This window comes from Falco biarmicus, chromosome 6, assembly GCF_023638135.1.
Source record: "Falco biarmicus isolate bFalBia1 chromosome 6, bFalBia1.pri, whole genome shotgun sequence".
NCBI classification, from domain to species: Eukaryota; Metazoa; Chordata; class Aves; order Falconiformes; family Falconidae; genus Falco; species Falco biarmicus.
In genome coordinates this window covers 19,799,083-19,820,337 of record NC_079293.1, presented here as the reverse complement: position 1 = coordinate 19,820,337, position 21,255 = coordinate 19,799,083, and positions in this window count along the sequence as shown.

The following is a 21,255-nucleotide window of genomic DNA, read 5'->3' as shown; positions in this document are numbered from 1 at the left end:
ACTGAACACTACCACTTGATCTCAGCACATGGCTTGGAGCTCAACTGATTGATTGTTGCTAATGTTCTTTTTACTATTGTGAACCTGTCTCTGCTATTATATGACTTTCGTTTAATCTCACTAATAAATCCACATTTTTAATTTTAGCAAGCTCACTACTGATCTTACAAAATCAAATTTTGCATTCCCTGGAACCTGAGTGCTTGGATGAAAAGTAAGTCCTGTTCTGCATATTGAAGCTCATCAGAACACAGGCACTGGGCTAGATTGTGTCATACAGAATTTTGGTAAACACTAACCAAGTTTTTTGTTGCACAACATATTTTCCATGAGAATTTCAAATGACATGTGTCATTCCATCAACTGGAACCTCCCTCAGGAGCCTGAGAAAATACACATTGTCACCTGAACACTCCAAAATGGCAGGACTTCCTCACATGAGGCCATAACTTTAGATAAAGGAGCTGAAGAGTTAGAGTTTTGTGGAGTGGGAGAAGACGACAGAAACATATTAAGGCAATTTAGAAAAACTAAATAATTGAAAGAAAGAAACATTGTCCCTTCTGGGCTGTGTTCATTATCAGGCTTCCCTCTTCCTACAGCTGTCACTATGTTGGCAGAGTGCCTTTCTGCTTCCTGGGCTAGTAACTGCTCACAGTTTTTTGCCCAGCCTCAGAGAAATCCAACTCTTTGGCATGGTCATTTGCTGTTGTTCCTAAGTGATATATATTTTCCTGGGACTCTATTAGCAATATGATCTGAAGCATTGTTGAGTAAGAAGCACCAGAGTTCCTGTCCAAGGCTGCTGGTTTGGGCACTTCAGCCTCAACAGCTGCTGGTTTCGCCCCTTGCTCTCAGTTGTTGTTCTGAGCCATATGGAGGCGTGTTCCTTGTCCTCTCTCAACTCTTCTGGCTACCTTTCACAAGTCAGCTTTTGTTTAGGATTCCCACCTCAGAGACTTGGCAGACCTCTCATCCTAATACTGTTCATGGTTTTCTTGTCCATCCATTGTGAACCAGGAATACAAATGTTGTGTACACTTCAACTTTACAGCGCAGTCTTCTTTTCCAAGCCATCATGGCCCAAAGTGTTAGTTCATGTGCATGCAGATGAATGATGTTGCAGGGATCTGCGTGTGTGTGCGCCAATGCATGCTGGCAGCACACCCCTTCCCTCAGAGGGCTGTCTGTCTATCTGAAGGTCTCAGAACCTATAGATTACCCCTCTCTCTGTTCCTCAACAGATGTCAACAATTGGATCTTGCCTTCAGGCTTACACCTGGGGTTGAGACATTTCCAAATTACATGAACAGGCCACAAACACAGGAAAAATACAAGACTGCATTTTAATATGGCCATTGTCTGTGCTTATGAATGTATGCTATGCTTTCGATGTGGAAGGTCTATCTGGCTAAGGGAAGATCAAATCCATTTTTAGCTTATCTTCTTCTAGATATAATTTTACAGTATGTCCCCTAAAGACAGTCAAGCTAATTATGAAACAGTCACAGTATTTTATAAAAACAAGCATCTCGGTGGCTTTTTGGTGAAAACATTTCAGTATTTTGAAGTCAGATATTTTCTCAGAAGTTAGGACACAACACGCAAAGTGTTGACTGACTGGAAAATGAGATTTGCCAAATCAATTACGTCATTGATTTATCTACATGGGTAGCTCACCTCCTGCATTAGCCAGGAAAAGCACTTCCTCAAAGGGTAATGTACCAATCCAATCAGCCGTTAGCTGTTTATGTTGGCTTTTTTGGCATGTCATCTATCAGAGAGAAATATACACATTTCTTACCCAACTTCATCAGATGCTAGTCTTTTTCCTGAGGCAAAAGTCTGGATGCTTTATTCTCCTGCAAAAAGAACTTCTTTAGAGACCTAACATGAATTCTGAAAATAGTTTTGAATGAATCTAGGAAAGAAACCTGTTCAAAATTGCAATCTTCCTTTTCCCAAAAGTTGTGCTGGCCTGCACATTAAAGCAGACTTGTGCCTACATGTCAAATGGAATAAATCTCTGTCCTTCTATGAGCTCAACATAAGCAAAGTAGGATTTGGGTAGGTTGGCTGCACACTTCTGCCACACATGGGCATAACCTCCCTCACCCAGTAGTCATCAAAGCTGAATCTTCTGAGATGCTGTTGAAGGTTACTCCTGTTCAGTGGAGGGAGAAAAGGAGAATCTCAGAGAAACTGTGTGTCAGAGGAATGTCTTTGGGGGTGCTTGTTACTTCTCTTGAGATGACGCACCACTCATGACTGAGCTCTGAGTCAAGGGTTTGGTCTACCCTAAATGCACATCAGCAATTAAGAAATATAAAAAAGGTATCCTAGATCATACATCCCTCAAAAAAAAAAGAAACCAAAACCAACTAAAAAAACCCCAAAAAACAAAAAACACAATGATAATAAGTAAAGTATTCCTCTGAAAGAACAAGTAAAAACAGGTGGGATAAAACCTATAGAAATGGGCAAGGTTGGGAGACACATTTTTTCTTTGTAAAGTTTCTTGTACTGTTTTATTCTTTCTTTAGAACACAATTTGCTAAATTTTCATACTATTGAGCATGATATTGAAAATGGTTCATACTTTTGCTGCTGATTGAATTACGTCTTTCTCATACAGCCTATCTTAAGCACACAGCAAACTATTCAGAAATCTGCAGTTCATACCCTTTTTCCAAGAATTAGAAATTCAGCATCTACTATAGAAGCTTTCTTCCCATCTTTAATGTTTTGAGTGCATTATAACTGGTCTACTGTGGGGCTTTTTAACTTATTTATCACTTTTTTCTACCACACTCTCACAAAGTTGTCTCCACAGAGTATTGTACTCTAACCATGGCTCTTTACCTTTCTCAAGTTAGGAGCAACCGTGCTTGGACTTCAGGTAGGTATGCAAGACAAACGCTACAGAGAACTATAGAATTAAAGAATCATAGACTCATCAAATAATTAAGGCTAGAAGAGTTGTCCAGAGGTCATCTAGTCCAACTCCAGCCTCAAAGTAGACCACATTTCTCAGGACTGTGTTCTGTCCAGTTCTGAACACCTCCAGGGATAGAGGCTCCACAACACATCTAGGCAACATCCTCCAGTATTTGAGCACCCTTACAGTTAAACAAGAAAACATCTGAATATTGAATCAGAACTTCACATTTCAACCTGTGCCCATTGCCTGTCATCATGCTGCTGTGTACCTCCAAGAATAAGGCTCTGTCTCCTCTGTGTCCTCCAGGCAGCACTAAGGTGTTCCTTCTCTTTCCCATCTCCAAACAAACAGAGGTCTCAGCCTGTTCTTGTATGATGTGTGCTCCATCCTCCTAGGCTTTGGGGTCCTCCACTGGACTCACTCGAATATGTCAATATCTTTCTTGTATGTACCCATGACAAAGGAAACACGTTTTTCAAATAGGATGGAGTTTCTTCTTTGATCTAGAGGTGTGGGAGAGGGGACATCAGGAGGAAAGATCTCAGTGTTTCCAGCTCTAGCAGAAGTCTTCCTGACAGGGAACTAGATGACAGCAGTGTTGGGCTTAAAATTCAAGACTGATGTTTTTATTTGTCCTAAGCAGACAATAGTGTTGTTTTTTTTTTCCCCTTCCTCCTAATTCAGTCTACTAGATTCCCTTTGTCAGAATTTCATGAGCTGATTCATACATGACAAAGATTTTGGTAGATATTGGTCTCTAGAAGCACCAAAGAGCTTTAACACACCAATGAATTTCTGTCATAACCTCCAGGGAATCAGATCCTATGGATGTTTGGAATTTCTATTTAATTATTATGGGCCTTATAATAGCTGAAGCTTATTCCACACATCTCTAAAAGTACTTAAAACTATACCAAATACAATATACTAAAAAAAAAAAAAACAAACCAAAAAAAACCCCACCTTTAATAATGTGAGAGAGAAACAGACAATATATGGTCTGTTTTCCATGTTTCTCTAGCATTATCTGGATTTATTATTGTTTACAATTTGTGGGGTCCACTGAAGCATTTATCATCCTTACACAATGCTTAGAATCTTATGTTTTCACAGAATCTCTCTTTCTCTGCTGCTGTAATGTTAGTCTCATTGTTAACCTAAACCTTCTATACGCACCATCTATCCTGCACTTATGGAGTGTTTACATTTTCCTTAACATCTTTCTTGCTTTGTTCCAGATCATAAAATTTCTAATTCACAAACTCTAGTCTTTCATAGGGTATTTTCTAATTTCATTTTCAGAAAGTCAATCAGAATTTTCAAGTCACATAATATTCCTCAACCTAAAGCCCAGAAGGGCCTCCCATTCCCAGGTCAAGCCCTGGCAATAAGCTCTATTGAGTGCTTTTCCCTTGCCCTTTTGCTTTTTTCTTTCCCTCTTCTCAGAATTCACAAAAAATATTTTATAAATTTCAACTTAGGGGGAAAAAAAACCTGGAGAATTTTTGGCTTTTAATTGTTTTTCCTAAGTAGAATGTTCATTTCCTGAGTAGATTGGAACCCACAGGCCCACACCTCCTCACTTGAGATGCAGGCAAAGCTCTTCTCTCAAGACAGGGAACTGGGCAGGATCATCTAAATGTGGCAGGAAGAAAAGGGACAAGGAATAGAGTTTAGTACCATTCAAAAGAAGAAACAGCATCAGGTATTTTATGATACAGGAGAAATTTTGTGCCCTAAGCTGTTTATAAAGAAGTATGCCTACACCCTATCTATAATAGAAAGTTTCTTGTAAACTGTCATGTGATTTTACTTGAACTTTAGCTGAGTCAGTCTTGACTTTCACCTGTGGCATATGAAAGCACGGACCCCAGATGAGATCCTTTATTACATACATAAGTGCTGGTTGTATACAATCACTTATCCACCCAAGTTCTGCCCTGGAATATGCCCAGGTGCAGCAAAGAACCTTTGCAGCCAGTTCACACTCCACAGAGCTGTTTGCTTCCTCCATGCTCATCTAAGGAGATCTCTTCTTACCCAATATTTAACATATGAGAGGCTTTGGGCATGCCCCTCATTGCAGACAGGTGTGGCATAATCACTCTGCAACCTGGCACCCAGACAATGAACAAAGCCTTTTCTCAGAAAGAGCCCTTATAATTCCCCATTTTTTGTTTGTTAAATTAGGTAAGGTTAAGGCTATGTGAATCTGAACCGTCATAGCTTGATGGACAGCCCTTTTTATCGTGGCTCACGTCAGGTTCATCAAACACAGTAGACCTAACAATAGCCAAAAACCCTAGCAATATAACAAACCCACACATCAATATTTTTCATATCACATCCTAACTTATTCAATGTGGTTAAAGATTGTGTGGCAGCAATGCCAGATGCAAGGAAAGAAGCATCAAGATGATCCACATTATTCTGGTTTGTTCTCTGGCCTGTTGTCGGTAAGAGGTTTGTGTTGGTCAAATGAGCCAAGTAGGGGTTCACGGAGGCCTTTGATCTATATTTTTCATCATTAAATTATCCACTGTCTGCACAGTAGCTCAGTCCCAGCACTCCATTATCAAACTTCATATTGTATAGAGGTAAGCATCATATGACACAGCACTTCACAATCATATAGGGTCATTTACACATCTTTCTGCAATGGCAGTGTACAAGTTTATGGTAAATGCCCATCTGAGTCCAAAAATCTTTAACTGAGCATCTGAGTTCTTTTACAGCTTCGTACAGGAGTTGCTCTCACGCAGCTGGTTGCTCTACCTGGTATCAGACAGGGAATGCACTGAATAATTCCATGCCTCCCTTTCGCACAACCTCCTTTCTGCACTGATCTAAGGCACCAAAGTATACTCTCTTTCTTTTGCTTCCAGAACTGCTTCAGTTCAAGTCTATCTTCATGTCTTTGTCAATAAAATGCATAGTACAATTTAAACCCACATATCTAGTCACAGTTGCAAAACAGCACAGAAGAGACTCTGTTTTTTCTTTTGCTCCTTGCTGTAAATATATGAGTAAAATTAATACCCTACTGTTGCAAGAGGATAAACATGATTACCAAGGGAATGTTTGTTTCAAAGGACTATAATTTCAGACAACTCACCTGAACGTGATGACTCAGTCTGTTAGGCCCAAAATGGAGAATCTGTGGGTAGGTGCAATTTTGGCTGTTTCAGTCCAAAACATGACTATCAATTTCCTGTTCCTGATTTTTTGATTCCTGTATTAATGGTTGTCCCAGGGTTCCCAGTCACTCACCTGCCATTCTGTGGTGATGATGAGAGTGCTCCCTTATCCATCTTCATGTATCCACCTTTCCTGGTTCAGGTGGGCTATGCCAGTAGGTGGGGTTTTTTGTTGTTGATTTTTGTTTCCCTCGAGCCCCTGTTCAGACACCATTTGTAGCATATGAAAGCACAGACCCCAAGTAAAATCCTTTATTGCATACATAAGTGCTGATTATATACAATCATTTACCCACCCAAGTTCTGCCCTGGAATATGCCTAGGTGCAGCAAAGCAACTTTACAGCCAGTTCACACTCCACAGAGCATACTCATCTGAGAAGATCTCTTCTTCCCCAGTACTTAAGATGTGGGAAGCATGCCCCTCATTGCAGACAGGTGTGGCATAATCACTCTGCAACCTGGCACCCAGACAATAAACTTTTTTCTCAGAAAAAGCCCTTAAATTCATCAACTTAACCTTCACCTTAGAGAAACTTGTCCATAGATTTTTCTTGGTACAGATAGAATTTCTTGATGCAGAATTTCCATGAATCTCCATATATATGCACATACTAGCAGGACACTGACTGGATATGACATGTCAAGTTAACATAACTGACCATTATCAGCCCTTGCTATTCAGACAATCATGACAGTCTAGGAGCTCTTCAAACTGAATGTGTTACTGTGACCAAGGGTTGATCCATGTCATAATTATAACTCCTTGTGTTTGAGCTAATTGTCTCTGGAGGAAGAAGAGAGAAATATTCTCCTATAAGATCACAATACCATCCTCCATTTAATAGCTACTTAGAACCTACTGGTACTACAGTACTAGTGGAATTGTTGACAAAAGTAGAACAGGCTCTGTGCAGTGAGTTCTGTTTATTACACTAATCAGAACTGTCCCATCATTGCTTTGGGCTTTCTCATGTTTGTTGCTGTGTATGTCTGTTATTCCCCCATCCCCATCCCCACCCCTTTTTTTTTTTTTTTTTTTCAATAGCAATGAACAGTGTTAATGGTCATTTATTGTAATTACTACCGCTACTACCTGTCTGTTTTTCTCAGTTTTTCTTAGACTTCTGGAAATGAATAGGGCCTTGGAGGCTCAGAGCTGTGCTTTACTTGAATGCACTCTTTCTAGGAAAAAGTGAGAGACTGGGATATGCAGTGCTCTATTACTGTTGAAAACAGTCAACACTTACTTCCAGAATATATGTTTGGACCCTTACCTGAGATATTTTGTCCAGTATTGATGATTTGCTGTTGTGCCTAAGATTAGCTTCATAAAGGAGAGTAAAAATATGGCCTAAGCATTAGATGCCTTGCAAGTGATTGAAAACACACCCACAGATTAGGAAATTGGACTGCCCCTTAAAAGGGATGAACCAAAAAATGAATCCACTTTGCAGAAGAAAGCTGCCTAAGCTCATCTGCAGGAAATGTCAAAGAGAAAGAGAGGATGAATTATATGCTTGATTTCAGAAGAGAACAATATGCTTCCCTCTGCTTGGGATCTGCAGCTAAAACCTCTCTCCTAGAGCGGAGCATCCAACCTACTGCCCCTCCCCCACCCCACCCATTCCACCCCCCTTAAAATAATATTGATGCTGCTTTTCCCTTCAGTACATATTCAGTTGTTGGAATAATGCAGTGTGAGCAGACCAGGTTTAATTGTCTAATCTACAGTAACAATTTAAATCTGTGCCTAACCAAATGCATAAAGCCCTGGCCTCTATAGGAAGGCCTCTTTTCCTCAAGAGAGGAGTTCTTCGTTCATTCTTTTTGAACAATTCCAATATGCAAAATAATTAAATTTTGGTGAAAACAGATCAATGCTGAGAACAGACTTATAACCTGTATTTTGGCATTCCTTTGGGAGACTCAAGTTCAAATCAGCATTTTAACCTACACTTAAAATTCTGTAGAAAACAGAACACTGAAGTCAGGATGATTTAAGTCTGTCTTGTCTCCATTGCTGCACTGCATCACCAGTTTCTTGTCACTGTTTTGGGAGGACTAGGGTCTTTGACTGGGATTTCCAACGAGGTACACTAAAAAATGCCCCACTTGTGCATTACACAAGTTTGTCTTACAGACAAGAGTGAAGCAGACCCTGAGATACTCTGTAGTGTCCCAGTTTGTTTAGTGATGTACAGATATAGCTGTTTGGACCAAGACTCACAGAGGTTTTGAAGTCCTGAATCTGAAGCATTCACCATTTCTATTACTCTCAGTTAATTAAAATCTGGCGGGATAAATCCCTTTGGGGATCAGCTTTCTAGCAGCTGCAGAATTTTACAGGCTTAGGCAATGGCTGAGTAAGGTCTTATAAATGCTACTGGCACCTGAATTTTAGAAACCTTCAGGTGTTTGAACTAAAGAGCTTAATTCAGTCTTGTCAATCTAGCTCCTTCTGTCTATCTTTAATCTCATTTCATCCTGTCAGAACTGAAGTTTCCTCAAGGATAGATTTTCCTTTGTGCTCAGTTTATATTTGCTGGTCATAGTTATTTGGTGTTTGAGGACATACAACTGGTACTGAGAGTTATGCTGTTTATATTGACTACGGTACTTTGGGTGATATACTTTAAAAAATATTTTTGTTTTATTAACTGTTCTATTACAATTAGTCTTTGTTAATGTGGCTTTATTATCAGACAAATATGACTTCATTCTTTGGTTAAATTACAAGTCTGGATAATAAAATAACTGTTTAGATATAATAGATTTAAACTGTTTAAGATATATGTTTTAGAACTTCATGACATTTTGATTAAAAATAAGCACTATACAGTATCATGCAGGTACATGAAATTAATTAAGAAGTACTTTGCCGTCATATTTCAAATGGTATTTGTGGATGAGCAGTCATCAAATAAAGAGAGTCCTAGTGGAGGCACACATGAATTGGTATGTAAAACTAGCATTTTCACATGAATGCAATTATAAAACTGTAATGCACAACATATTTGGCTGACACTGCAGAGTGGCAAACTAATAAGAAAAAAATAATTGTACAGAAGAATCAGAGCTGCTCAACAAGCCAGGCCCTCTCATGCTAAAGGTGAATGAAAACCATTTACTGAAGAACTCGGAACATCGGCCATGCCTACATAGTAAGACATTGTCACCTGAAGATAAGACTTCTAAAACGCTTCGAGCCACTATAAATTAGTTCCTGGGCAGGAACCTCCATGCAACACAGTGGCAGAAAAAGCTCAAATTTAGACTGGGATTTGAGGAGTGATTTTGTCATTGTATGATGCATTCCTGGGACTAACTTGAGAAAACTATATACATGGTTCAAAAAGTGACTTAAGTGTAGTTTGTAAGGATCTTTCCAGGGAAAAAAATACTGGGGTTAAATGGATTCTTTAATCTACCTCAGGAAGACGTAATAAATCCCCTTAATAGGTATATGGCAATCACTGCACTCACCACTGAAACACATATACTTCTGAAAAAAGTATGGAAGTTAGGACTGCTCAAGAGCAATAGAGAATAATTAAGGGTAAAAATAAAGTAGGATGTTATGGGCAATTAAAACTACTGGAGTAATTTTGCTAAGGAGGATATAATTTTTCCAAATGAATTTTCTCAGAACACAAAGCCAGAAATCCTTATTCTTTGTAAAGTCACTTATAAAGTATCACAGCTTCTTTAATGACTGAAGTGGTCAGGACTTCCACTCTCTGCACACCCAAAGCATATTCGTGCAAGTGAGGTTTATTAAGTGTCACAATGAGAAAACAGAGCAGTCTTTTTCTCACATGGGTCTCTCAAGCTGTGCTTAGCTCCCAAGGCACCCCTTTTCTGTTCATACAACTGTATAGCCACATCAGTAATGACTTCTCATGGCTGTGACAGATTTTGCACAGAGGAAACTATTCCCAGTGGTACATTGCATCTCATTGTGTATGAACACTGTGTCACCACATGCTCTTGAGGTGTGAAAAAAATATGAGTAGCTGCTCATATCTGTCATTTGCTGGAACAAAAACTAAGCTGACAACTGATACAGTGGCTCGTGTTAATTTGACAATGTTCACTTGAGACTGAGACCAGAGCATTTATCTGTTATCTAAGCCAAGCTCCTGTCATACAGATGAACAGGTGGGGCATTCATTTTTTTTGTGTCACTTTGTCCCTTAAGCATTGCAAGGACAAAAGAGCAGGAACTGTTCAATATCCACTTTCTGCCTCAAGCAATGTCCTGAGTTTGACTCCAATTGCCTGGGAAGCAGAGTCTTTGCTTTTCTAATAGAAAATAATGTTGTGATGAAGTTTTAGAAAGTGACAAAAAAATCTTGATGTCTACACAACAGTGATTTCTATCACCGAATTAAAGCACAGTCCCTGGGGAGAGGAGAATATGGAGCAAACAGCTATACAGCCAAACTCATGAAAGACAGACAACAGAGAAGCAAAGACAGAATAAAACAAAAGGAGGCTTGAACACTGACAAAGAAAGTCTTTAAGTCTATCTCAGACTGATGTGAAAGTGACGCTCCCCTACTTTGAGCTCCCAATTCTAGCAAAAGAATGGTATTACAAACCAATTAATTCTCCTCATATTTCTCTACAGAGAAAAAAGTTTGGAAAGGAAAAAACATTAGTCCCATAGTCAATGTGTACATGACGGCTTTATGCCAAGATTTTTTCTAAGTCAAACAAACACGTGAAATCTCTCCATCTTTACTCTCAGTAAAGCAAACCTTTTATATCTCCAACACTGTCTTTTGAAAGTCTTAGTAGGAACATAAATTCATGAGATAAAAACACAAGTACTTTGTGAACATGCCATTTACCATGAAGTTTTTTGAATGCTGAAAGTTTTCTGTAGCATTTTTTAGGGTTTGCTGTTGGGTTTTTCCCCCTGCAGTTCTGATGACTATAACTTGTTTATAAAAATGCACTTTAAGTAAAATCTGGGGGATTGCAGACAGCAAGGCTCCTGAGGTTGGGGCTGTTGAAAATTCACAACAGTTATGAAACACAGAATAAAATCATGAGGTTTTCCAGCACAGAATGAATAAAGTGAGAAAATAATCTTCATGCTTGTGTCCCAGATACCTAGGATATCTACAAGCTTTTGCTTTTAGGCTCTGCATTTACAATCAGAAGTTTTACTGCCTCATTTAGAATAACAGATTTCTGATTTGTTCATCTGAAGGTTGATGCAAGGATTTTCTCAAAAAATCAGCCTTGACTTGGGAACTCAGTTTGGACAAGAAATAAGCATTGAAGTTGTATGTGGGAAATAAGTCAGAAAAACTCGAGATTCAATGGAAAAAAACTTTGGTGATGTGGAGAAGAGTCTTCCCTGGTCTCTCTGGTTTTGTTGTTTTTTTTCTCTACTCTAAAATCTTTCTGATTCTGGCCAAACATTTTTTGACTTCTCATTTAATTAATTGGTTTAGTGGTTGCTTGTTCTTAGCATCCCCACATTTCAGCAGACTGTGTACCACAATGTTATCAACCTCAGTATGTTTATATGCTATCTTTTCTATTCTTTATCAAGAACTAATCACAACGGTGTTTTTCATTTCTAAGTTATAAGGAATAGTTATGAACCTTCATGTCATAAAATGTTTATATAATTGGGTTCATAAAATGATGCAAATCTTTGTTTACGTTGTTGTGAGGAAAATGTGCATTCAGATTCTAAACCCAAGCTTTTCTAAAGGTAAGGGTATCTGAAAAGACAAACATTCCTTTGGCAGAAGCTTTGGTTTAAGACGGGCCTTCTCTTCTTTCACAGCCCATATCAGAGTTTGATGCAATATGTCCTTGGTTGTACAATTCAAGTAGTTTGTGGCAGGCTCTTATAAACCTCTGAAAAATATTGCTGAATGGAGGCCATACAGGTACCATTGCAAAGCCAAATCAGTGTATCATTGAACATTTCATGCTGGAAATAGCAAAAGATTAAAGCATGTTATTGTTTCCTTACTCTGTGCCTTCTTTCTTGGTCAGTGCCTATCAGTAGCATAAAATAAATGTATTTCTGCCTTGGAGAGAGAGACTGCTGACAAACTGGGCATTTTTATTGCTCGGAGAAAACCAGTCCAAAGACAGGGTTACTCCTCATCTCTTACTGTGCTAGCCAGCTCCAAAAGGAGTCTCTCAAGAGTCAACATGATTCTCCTTCACTATCTTGCAAGGGCACATTTGTTTTTTGACCACATATGACTGTTCTTAGGAAAAGCAATCTCTAATTACAGGGACCAGAAGGGGATTATACCAGGAGATGGCTGGTGCTTCAAAAATTAAATGAAAAAAACCACCTTTCCTTATCACTTTCAAATACGCATGGTTTTGAATGTCATCTTCTTTTATCTCTGTTCCTAGGAGGAGGTGGGCTGGACCATTTGAATTGGAAGCAAATTCTTGTACGTGTATATCCATTAATCAGTTTCTTGACATAAGATGTCTCCTTCTTCTGTCCATCCATGTCCAAGCAAAGGTGCACATTACCCAGTGCTCACAAGGGAGTGGGCCTTTCATAGCTACTACTGCTTTCCCACTGTGACACAAGGAGATGCAGGAAACTAAAATTTGCATTTCCTGCATTAAAGTATTTATTCATTTCATGTTATAATGCTATAAAGTCTGTTAAAGTTTAAGAAGATTTGTAAAACTGTTTTCTAGGCATTATTTTTGAAAATCTTTGTGAATGTTTCTTTAGCTGCCACGTGTTTTTCAGAGATATGAGCATTCAAAGTGTGCTGAACAGTTCAGCTTAAAAAATAAAGAGCATAGAAATCATCTGAATTATTTTGAGTAGCTAGGAGAAAGCAATTTCAAAATATGGGGGCTATATTTTGTTGGTATGAGACCAACTGTTACAGATTGCCTCATCTTTATTTTTAATTCTCTTGTAATGAAATTAAATAAGTACATGTTAAGTGGCAAACATAGTCTAAAAGTTCTGCAGACATGTGTTCAGGTGGCTTCTTTCCACCCTGTAGGTGAAGAAGGCCATGCTGGCTGAGACCTGATAAAATTGCTCATTGTTCTGCACTCAGAAAATGCCACACTCCACAAAGGTAAAAGAAAATTAAATTAGAATCATATAAGATGCCATCGGTGCTAGTTTTTCTATCCCTCTGCTTTTTAAGTCTTGCTCACCAAATATCTAAATTTGCACAGGACACAGGGTAGAGGGAGCCAAATAAACCTCTAAAATTACCTAAATTCTCTTCTATATTTAAATTGTATATATATTATTATTAAAATATATTTTTAAAGGTTGATGTTGTGAGCCTTTCTGAGTGGCAAGCTAATTTTTCTGGGCAACGAGGAAAGTCCCTTTTGTGGTGTTATCGAGTTCCTACTGCAGGGTTCCAAGAAAACATACATTATTGTGACGAGCTTTATGTACTGGAAATCAGTTACTAAGTCAGTATGGAATCCTGCTAGATCCTGTGTCTACAAATGTAGGGGAATGTAGGCAGTACATTGATTGACATTGATAATATGCAGCTGCAGCCTTGTTTCGAAGGCATTGGGTAGATTGCTTTGACAATGTGCATCTGTGATCCTACAGCAAAATGGTTATATAGCTCTGAGGATTGTGGGAGAGAGGAGGAGTCTGGATGAAACAGAGGTGTGGAGTGCTGTGGTTTGGCCTCTGGAGGATAGAGAAATGGTATGGACAGTGGAATCTGACCAGTGGTAAAGCCTTTTTGTTGTTTGCTTGTGTTGTGGCATACAAAAAATTGTTATTTTGAAAGAAAGTTTCTATCAGGTAGAGAAGAAAAAAGCAAGTGATTTATTGTTATTAGGCATAAACATTTTATGGGTAGTGAGAGGAGCCCGTGTAATTTGAGAGAAAGCAACAAAATTGGAAGGAATAGAGGACAATGACAATGAGTAGAAACAAAGAGTGCAATGATGTGCACAATGGAATGATTTTTGGGAAAGCATTAATTTTTTTATAATAGCTTATACATTAATCAAGATTATGGAAAAATCTTTTACAGTTACAGCTGATCAAGTATCTAAATATTAGCAATCATTAATTTCTTATGGGCACAGCAGCTGATAAGAAACTATTTCAGATGACAGTCTTTCATGAACTCTTTAGTAAGTTGTGGCTATTATTATATGTAATCTATATGATTATGTAGGAAAGACAAGGCATTATGGCAGGACACTACCTATGTGTGAATTTCACAGGTGTTTCCCTTGCTTCTACTTGAGTGAAGATTTTGGAGTAAAATTTCACAGGCAGGAGTCTCTCAGTGACTTGTTTTGTTTTTAACTCTGGCAAAGCTTTTTATTATTTTGAACCAGTCTGGAAGGAAAGAAGCAGTAGCAAGGAAGACAAGAAGATAAAATGAGAAGCTGGTGGTGTTGGGAAAGGAAGCTGGGTGACAGGTTAAGATATTGGGGCATGGTGAAGATACAAGGAGTGGCAAGCAATGAAGCTGGACTGATGTGAGGTGCTCCAGCAGTGAGGGACTGGGCAGGCCAGGATCAAGGGCCTAGGGACAGAGAAGGGAGTCAACAGCAAGAGCTAAGTTTATATATATATGTATATAATGACTCTCTCAGTCCTGACACCTAATGGTAGGACAGTCTTAGGCATCAGACCCTCTGATGTGTTTCAGTAAACTACTGCATTTCACACTGTTTTCTAGGAAGCTGTTAACATGGGACTCTTCCGTATACAATTTAGTAAGTGTGATGTTTAATATATTTGTAACTGAAACTAATGAAGGAGTCATTGAACCAGAACAGGAAAAGGTTGTCCTATATAGATACTATAGAGGAAGGGGTAGCACTTCACTTTTGTGATATAAATGCTTAAATTCCCCTCTAGGTCGTTAAGGCAAATGTGACACACTATGGAGTCATAGCTGTACTCACCATCATGCCAACGGAATGGATTTCTGGGGGAACCATTTTTATTTTAAAATTCTCCTGAATATCTTCCTACATATATTGAAGAGAACTATTAGCCATATTTTCTTTTGACTCTTCAGATACCAGCTCGTGCTTTCTGTATGGTCTCTGAAACTTTGACTGCAGCACTCTGTTGTACATTTAATCTAGGCATATTCTGCAGGGTATTACCTTGAAGTCATATTCCTAGATTACCACTCTCTGTGAGAGCCTGTCTCTTGCTTTTGTCTAAATACTTTGAAATTATCTTTAATCTAAACCAGGTTAATACAAGTAGAAGTTGTCACAACATACAAAGCAGGTGATAGTTACAAATACTTATAAAATACCAATGTGGAAATTAAAGAATAAATTTACTTAATTTGTGTTAGGATTAAACATAAAAGGCTCCTGGGCTTTTTTCAGTCAGTTACCTTCCCTGACACCTGTCTGTGAGGTGTTAGTCTTCCAGCCATGCTCATTCACAAAGCATTATAGTGCCCAATAACTGAATTAAAAAAACACACCCACACCTCTCCCAAACAAACCTGTTTCTTTAAAAAACCAAGGAAATTCTGCACACACAAAAATCCCTTAAATTGTAGTTGGAGGCATAAGTGCTATGAGTTTAGAAACCACAGCCATGAAGGTTGCCTGAATAAGGAGGGAAGTTGTTCTCCAAGCTGTATAGTTCTAGGAAGAAATACATTTTCTTTCCCTGCAAGAATTTCTGCATGGCAAGCAAATGGCTACAGCCAAAATTACCAAAGGAAATCTGTAAATGTTTTATTCATCATCCTTAAGTTTAGGAGTCTAAAGTGTCTGTAGTCAATGGGGGGAGACAGGTATATCTAGAAGGTGATTTTTCAAATCCCTTTTAAGAGGCCTTTGAATGGCATGAAGCACCTGCTGGGAGTTCTTACCACTCTTGACTACAGCAGACTAATTTAGACCAAACGCCTAACTTTTAGACCCTTTCTGCCTTTGCCCTCCCAAAGAGTGAGATTCATCTTGCCTATCTTTGGTCTACAAATAAGGCAGGTTTTCTCTGTCAGTGCAGAAAAGCACCTCCAGAAAACAGTTCGTTCTGTCCCGGAGTTCTTTTCTAACTGATGGTGGCAATGGCTCTCTTGAGCTGCCTGTCACTCCGTTAACTGGAGAAAGGAAAAATTTAAACAGCTAGTTCAGCTTAAATGCCTTAATATTAAATAGCTAAATTGCAATTAATTTCAACCCAAGTTTGTTTTTTCAGCTTGAGTTTTGGACCCTCATTTGCTGAAGTTTTGAGCGCTAATAGCTGTGCGTTCAATCAGCAGGAGGTATAGCATGCTCTGAGCAGGAGATATGCCACATCATACTCAGAACTCTGAAAAGTGAGTCTGCTAAAATTAGTGGATAATCATTAGGATCGATATCACCATGCTTCAGTTCAGTACTTCTAAAATGGGATAATGCCAGCCTCTCACTATGGAGATAATTTGTGAAAATAAAGCAACTGATGTCTGAACAGTCTAATAATGTGTGTCACAGAATGGCTGCTAAACAAACTAGCAACTATTGTTAGAGCAAGATTTTAGTATTACGGAGTAAACACACCTTGAGAGAAATACAAATTATGAAGCAGCCATTCATGGAGAGCATCAAGCATACCAGATGAAATAGTTCTCCTTTGTGCAAAAATCTGAGCAATCCAACTTTAAGGCAAAACTTCAGTTGCAGATCTACTTAAATTTGGGGTTTCTTACTTTTTGTTGCTTCATTTTTAATCTTAAAAAAGATTAAATATTACTTTGGTGTGTATTATATTATACTTTAGCAAACAGATAAGAAAAAAGCCAGTGTATTTGTATGTGTATATATACACAATTTTATATATATGTGTATACATATACATTTGCATTTGAAGCTGTGCTGAGGTTTGGAAGGCTAGCTTAAGTCAGTGGAAATGATTTAGTATACAGCTGGAAGGGAACATGGTAAAGGTGAGTGATAAATCATGTCTGGCACTAGCTATAACTTCCTGGCAGCTAGAATATCTAAATAAAAATACAGTTTAACATACTGTCGTTCAAACTACAGAAAAATTTCCAGCCATCCATGATGAAAGAATAAGCATAGAACTGATTGTTGTGTTAGTAGTTGGTATGTGTGTTTCATAAAAGAAACTACAGTTCAGACTAATTTTAGACCTGTAGTAGATTTAGAATTTGATTTCTGTTAATTGTTCATATACTTTATATCTGTATAGATATTTATATTCTCTCTCTTGTCGTTACCCAATAAATAACATAGTATGATTCATTCAGTAACAAGTGATGGAAAAAAGGAATCGGTCATACAAGAAGCTTTAATGTGTAGAATTCACCTAAAAGGCAGTATTATCTTCAAAGAGCAGTCTGCTCGGAAAACAACTGTAGAGGAGCTGGGCATTTTCCTGTTTAAAGAGCTATTTGTAACTTCAAAACAACTTGTTGCGAAATAGCTAGTTAAAATCAACTTGTGTTTCTGCCATGAGAAAAAATGTATTCTGTTCTCCACAACTGTGTGGAAGTCTGGTAGGCAAAATAACTGCCTGCATTGAAAAAGGGCAACTTATACATGCACAGTATATGCACTGACCAGGTATGAACTGATACTTGGATTAGCCCTCCCAGCTTTACTAATCATCATGTAGACCTTGAAAGAGATGACACTTGAATTAAAGCTCGTCATACTCATTGCAGTTGGGTACTATTATCAGAGTTAGGGAGAAAGATGATATAATGAGATTCTACTGACTACTTTCACTCCCTCTCTAGTCAGTTATATTTAAATGACAAAAAAGTAGGAAATAAAGAAAATGACAGTTGAGGTCAGATCAAACTCATGAAAACTAGCATCACCCCACAGTAGTCAAGGATGTGACATTAACTTATGAAAGCTGAAGAACCAGCCCATAGTGTTCATGTTGTGAACAGATTGACTAATAAGCAGTGGAGGCAATAAAGCCCTTTCCCATGTTCATTAACAACAACAACAAAAAATCCTCTTTAATTTCAGTGCTTTAGTTGCTTGTGCACCCTCTCCTTCAAATTGTGAGGAGCTCAATGGCAGGAAAAAGAAAAGTTCTACTGGTGCAAATGTAGTGGAACACAGAGAACCATAAAGTCCCAGTAGTTTGACCCTACTCTAATTGAAATCAGTTAAAAATAGCCCTAGTGACTTCAGTGCAGCAGAATCAGCCCCTAACCACTGAGAAGCTGACAGATCTTACTGTCTCTGAATGCTGAATGCCTCATTTGGGACTTAAAGAAATATGTGATTAAAATCTAATTTTGTCACAAGATGTACTCGGACTGAAGCTGAGCAAATAATTGATCATGAATAATTTATCTGAGGAAGTTTATATCTTTTCTTTGTCCCTGAACATCCATGAATAGATCATCATTTCTTCAAAAACATTTTTTGCAGACTTTCTTGATTCTGAATCAATGGGATGCAGTTTTCTTCACATATAGATTACTTGATTTTTCACTTTCAGCTGTGTTAATGACTTATGACTAGTCAGAAATCTCATGACTTATCCCTCTAATAGCATTTCTGGCACAGATACTACTTTAAAACTAAATTTCATTAAAAAAACAAAACCACATGCACAAGAGCTAAACAAAATCTCGCCATTTCTTACTTCAACATGCAAATATAGAGGGGCATAAACATGAGCAAAGCAAAGTTGTTTACTTTTGTTTAACTGAGTATTTAGTCACAGTCTTTCCTTGTCTGACTTTCCAATAGATCCCTATTTTAGAGGTTGTGTTGCAGTAGAGGATTGTATGGAAGAGAGTTGCTTGTCTCTGTGTATGTGATATGGCTGCAGTCTTGGAATAATAAATGTTATCTTTTCTCTCTCTAAAACTTTGAGGTGATGTTATCACTTCCACTTATACAGATATGTTGGTTTTCATTTTTTAAATTGCATAGATCAACTACCTATTCCCTATATCTATTTTCCTATTGTTAATAGAATTTAATTCATATGAGTCATATTTATTAATTTCCTATCCTCTTTCAAATTTTCCTGTAAGTTTTATCTGTATATTTTGTAAAAGTAAAGTATTATAAATTGGAAAGAAAAATCACATTAGGAAGCTGAAAAATGTAGGTCTAAGTGCTCAAAAAATCACCATGGGAAAAATAAACCCTGCCACAGTTTTTTTCCTTAACATTTGAAACCCACACAGGGGAAACTGTATGGCATATGTGAAGTGAAGAAATTCCTGATGAATATTTACTTGACAAAAAATAAACCAGTATGGTTAAAGGACCAAACTTGTAAATAAGAAAAAGCCCCAACAAGATTATAATTTGTACTGTTAAGAAATACATTAGTCATCCAAAGATGAGAATGTCATTACATATTCACATACAGTGTTCTGAAAGCATACAAAATTGACCAAAAAAGCAGCTCTTCAGAAACTATGAATCTGAAAAAAAAATATATGGTATAAATAGTTAAAGTTAAAACAGTAAGGGTAGTGTGGCAAAATTGTCTTATTAGATGTGTCATTTTTAATATTTTTTCCTTCTAAAATTAGTGTGAAAATGTGACACTAAAGCTAAGAATATGCTCTCACATGAAAATAGAACACATGAATCCAAAGTACTGCAGTTGTCATTCTTACAACAGTATTTGAAAAATAAGTTTCATTTTATTAAGAATCAGTCCACCATTAAACCAGGCACAAACTGCAAGGCAGCTGACAAAAGGTCTAAAATGCTTTAAAAAATTTAATTTTAAAATTATTCATCAAGAAAATGACAAGGAGAATTCCTGGGTGGAAAGATAAGGAAAGGTATTGGAAACTAATCAAGGCAACTTATTAAATAAACAGGTTTAATTAAAAGTAATTTTTCTGACTGTGTTTCTTTCAGTGCCTGACTTAGTCAGCCTCAGTGTAGCTTCAAACAGCAGCTATGATCAGGATAAGATGAAGGATTATATTACTACTTTCAGTAAAACAAATGCAGCATCATAAATTAAACTGAAGCAGCCTCATATGGGTTTGATATCAACATGTTTTACTTCTGTAATTCTGATATGATCCTACTGCATTAAAGAGTGACCCTCCCATGGGAGTAAAGGAGGAGTTAAAGCCACTATAAGTTGAAAAAGCATGCATTTGCACAATTTAAAAAGATACAGAAAGAAATAAAACAGTGGAATTTAAAACACTTTCAGTTAAGATAGGGGAAAAAAATTTATCATTAAATTTCTCATTCAGGTGGTGAAGACATTTTTCAAACATGGAATACTTATTTTGTGTTGATTTGTAACTGACTTAATTAGGGATATATTTTGCTGGGAACTGTTCAGGGCAATTGTTTTTAATACAAATGCTAATTTATCAAATTTGATTCTTCCTGGAGGAAAGTATCAAGAAATATTTAATTAGGAAATATGTCTTATAATGTAACTGAAAAGTGTTAAAGACACAGACCTCAAAATAGCAGCTGACTAGTAATAACACTTAGGTTTTAGGTACATGTCCTTATTGTTTTGTTTTCTGATTTTAACCTGTATTTCAGCATCCCATGGGAATGCCCAACAGCCATGCTAAGAAACTGCTTTCTCCAGGCCAGAGTACATGTATTCATTTATATTTAGTTTAAGCATCAATAAAAAAAGCAACTGAGAAAAATTTTGGATAAGCTTTTTTGTATTCTGTAACTAACAATGGAAGCTCATATTTATTTCAGAGTTAATTGTTTATCTAAACAATGAGGAAGATACCAGAAAGATTTATATTTTTAGCTTGCTTTCCAGTAGCTAGTAGCATGCTGAGAGTGCAAAGCAGGAATAAACAAGTAAGTCGAAAGTTGTGGGCCGATCTTAATTCTTCTTAATGACTTCCCTTGGTTTGTCCTGGAAAGACTGGGAAAATATTCTGGCATCATGTTATTCTCACATGTTCTGTCAGGTGTGATTCCTTTAATGCAGCTGGTAAAAAAAAAAAAATGGACATCTAATCATTTGATAGTAGAGTTTGGAGTACTCGGTACTTTCAGATGCTGAACTGGTGATGCTGGCAAGATATGTACTAATATCCTGCTCATCTAAATGCAGAGTGGTTAGTAAGAAAAATCTTTGATTCTGGTCAGAGAAGAGACCTGGATTCAGATCTTTACCCTGCTAGCCTTTGCA